Source organism: Parasteatoda tepidariorum, chromosome 7, assembly GCF_043381705.1.
Source record: "Parasteatoda tepidariorum isolate YZ-2023 chromosome 7, CAS_Ptep_4.0, whole genome shotgun sequence".
Taxonomy (NCBI): domain Eukaryota; kingdom Metazoa; phylum Arthropoda; class Arachnida; order Araneae; family Theridiidae; genus Parasteatoda; species Parasteatoda tepidariorum.
In genome coordinates, this window is record NC_092210.1 from 61,472,147 (window position 1) to 61,475,555 (window position 3,409).

General features: G+C 31.1%; 1 protein-coding gene across 1 annotated transcript in view; it reads left to right on the plus strand.

Annotated features, from left to right (window-relative positions):
* The first annotated feature begins 6 nt into the window (after window positions 1-6).
* The window catches only part of LOC107439806 (vesicular glutamate transporter 2.1), a 45,585-nt gene continuing 42,182 nt past the window's right edge, over window positions 7-3,409 (plus strand). Inside the window, exon 1 of the mRNA XM_071183498.1 lies at window positions 7-161. The gene's annotated coding sequence lies outside the window, so the exon portion shown is untranslated. The remainder of the gene's footprint in view (window positions 162-3,409) is intronic.

Here is a 3,409-nt window from a genome sequence, read left to right on the forward strand (position 1 = left end):
ATGGGTAGACTCGCCCCGGTTTACGGCATCTTTGCTGCAATACAGGAAAAAAATTTTATTAAGAAAGGTGAAGCAAGTGTATTTAAGGCAACAGACAATAAGGAACAGTCATTAAAAATAAAATAATACCAACCAATTAATTCTGTCAGCATATTGTTAAGGTATGAGTAAGTTTTTTTATAATCATTAAAAACTGAAATAAATTTTTAATGGTCTTCCATGTTTTTATAATAAGATTAATAGAAAGTGAAATTAAAATTATGTATAATTATAAGGAGTATCTGTTACTTGTCCCATTTTTTCAAATATTTAACCTTAAGAAAAATACTTCATTTTTAGATAAATAATTTTAACTTATCTTTAATTTCAAAAAAATAAATTAATCTATTAAATTATAAAAAAAGCAGATATAAAAAGTACCTACATATTTGTATGTTTAAAGTTAAACGTGTGTTAATATTTTTTTATTAAAAATATTACCTTGTAAAAACCTGTTAAGTGCTTTAACGGTTAAAAAAATATTTTCAACTTCCTTCATAATTTATTCAAAACCTGCTTATTAATAATATAAAGCATAAAGCTTGCATTTGCATTTAAAAAATTGATCCATACAGACTATGCTATTTAAATTTCTATCTAATTTAATTTCATTAAATATTAATTTTTGAAAAAACTCGCTTAAAGTTTTTAATAGTAATATAAAATTACAGATTAAAGTTTCTTCTACTTTATAAATATTAAAAACTTAATCATATATAACATGCAAATCTATTTGACAAACTTATGCTATAGAATAAATTCCATAAAATTAAATGTGAATCAATAAGTTTTGATAAAAACATTTTTTTTTTAATGAAACCCACTTAGCGTCCCAAGTAGGTTTTTTCAAGGTGAGCCCACTTGTCGAACCCTGATAAAAAGTGCAAGTATTGGAAAAAAACAAATTTTTATTCCGCGAATACTGACAAATATACAGTTTAAAAATAAATTAATACAAAGAAATTAATTCTGCCAGCTTATTGTTTAGGCATAAGTAAGTTTTCAGAAAAGTTTACTTTTTGTAACGCAATTTTTTTCTTTGTAAAAAAATATTCAAAATCACTGAATTCATTAATAACTCTAGAATAATTGCTAGTATAATCTTATCGGAACTATAGAAAGAGCAAAGTAATTGAAAAAAAAACTACATTTTAATTCTGCGAATACTAGCAAATTTACAGTTACGTACAAAATAAGATTAAATGCAATTCACAAAATTTGTTTATCATTTAAAGTAATGTCAAAATATAAAACAAAACTACTTTTATGTACTTGCAAAATTTACTTCAGATTGGCGAATTTGGCGTGGAAAATCATACTTTTAATTCACGGTTAAAAAAACATATTTATAACATAAACTTCTTTAATGGATAGAAACAGATTTATACTTCTTATAAAATAACTTTAAAATCAATACTCAATTAAAAACTCACCTGAATTAATATATAACAAATTAGATACGCTGCTTTGTCATATAAACTTCGCGGCCATATTGTTTTGACTTGTGCTATTCCATAACCCCATGCGGTTGCTGCCACCTGATTGGTTGAATTGTGAAGTTGCTTCAACACTTTCGAAGAGATATGAAAGAGTTGAACAACAGTTGTTCCAACTCGGATAAGTATAGCACACCTCTGTTTTCGGACGAGGTTGTCTTCGGAGTTGAAGTTGGGGTTGAGTTGAAGGTTGAATTGAACGAATTTTCGCTATGTGTGATATGGCCTTTAGAGTCTCCTCGTCGACAGGCTAACCGTTGTAGGTCGTCGTGGTCTCCTCTCTCCATGTAATGCAAACACCGTTTAGTTCCATCAAAAAGTTCCCCACGAAGGCAAATTTATCCCAATACTTGATCCAGGAGTTCCCTTGTCTTCTGGATTGGATTCAAAATTACAAGCCTACGGAGTTGAACATTAGTAGTCGTAAACCCATAAAATTGGGTCGACTGTTCAACGACGGTTGTAAAATAAAATAAAATTGGTCTGTTAGAGCCGTGGTGGTTCAGGGGATAAAGCGTTCGTCTTCCAATGAGGTGAACCTGGTTCGAATCCCTGCTTTGGCTGTTTGATACGAATTCCAAACCCGGCTCACTCCGACCCAAGTGCTAACGTAAAATATCCTCAGTGGTAGACGGATCATGGATTAGAGTCCCCTTGCCGCCAGACTAACCGTGACAGGTTTTCCTGGTTTTCTTCTCCATGTTACTCAATAACGGGTTAGTTCCATCAACAAATCCTCCACGAAGGCAAATTTATCCCAATACTTGATCCAGGAGTTCATTTGTCTTCTGGATTAGATTCAAAATTACAAGGCTAAGGAGTTCAACAATGATAGACGTAAACCCGAAATTGGGTTGGCTGTTCAATACCTCAGTTCGGACAATCCTTTAATAGGAACACAATTCAATTCCGACAAAGCTGTAATACTGCTCATTTAAGTCTACACCACAGGTTTGTACAACCTGCTACTAAATTGCAAAATTGTATGGGAAATATGGGTCTTCTTCCTTAATCTGCATGACAGTCAAATACAGACCAGGGCCGTTTCAACTAATCATCTCCATCTGAATTGATGAGACACTAGCTTTCTTTACTTATTGATTACCATTGGCTTTGAGCTTTTTTTTCCACAGAAGGGTATATGGGTTCATCTGCATATTTGAATGAATAAATTAATTCTTTATATTTGTAATTTCAAGCAACTTCAGAAACGCTACGTTTCTGTTTTTACTAAAGAAGTAGTTCTCACTAGCATAAAAATAATAAAAGTCATAAAAGTATAATATTCTATAAATATTTCTTTTCTATAAATATTTTAGTTTGATTTGATACACATATAATTTAATAGGGTAGTATTTTTTATTTTCAAACTTAAAGGATAACAATTGTTAAAAATGAGTGAAAACAATCCCACTGACAAGCGACTGATTTAAGGTTATGTCAATGTACGTCTCTTGTGAATATCAATTGACTGTTAGGTTTTCTCTTTTCTAATTGCCATTTATATTTCACCAAATGCAGTCATGAGGAATATTAAATTATTTATTGCAAAATCTTTATTGCCACTATCCACTGCAGTTCACAAGCTCTGACAGACGTTACTGGTGAAGAAATTGATTATTGTGAGCGGCCTGTGATCCTTGCAGGAGATTTTAATGTGAATTTCTCGTTACCTGAAGCTGAAACATTATTAACCTTCTTTAAAGACAAATTTGGATTGGAAATGATAAATGGTAGGAATGATCCAACAACCAAAGGGGGAACTACCATTGATGCAGTTTTTGCAAGAAATATTGAAAAAATAGAACTCAAACATTTCGTATCTTACTTTAGTTATCATAATCCCATTGTAAATGTTATAGATTTGGATATTT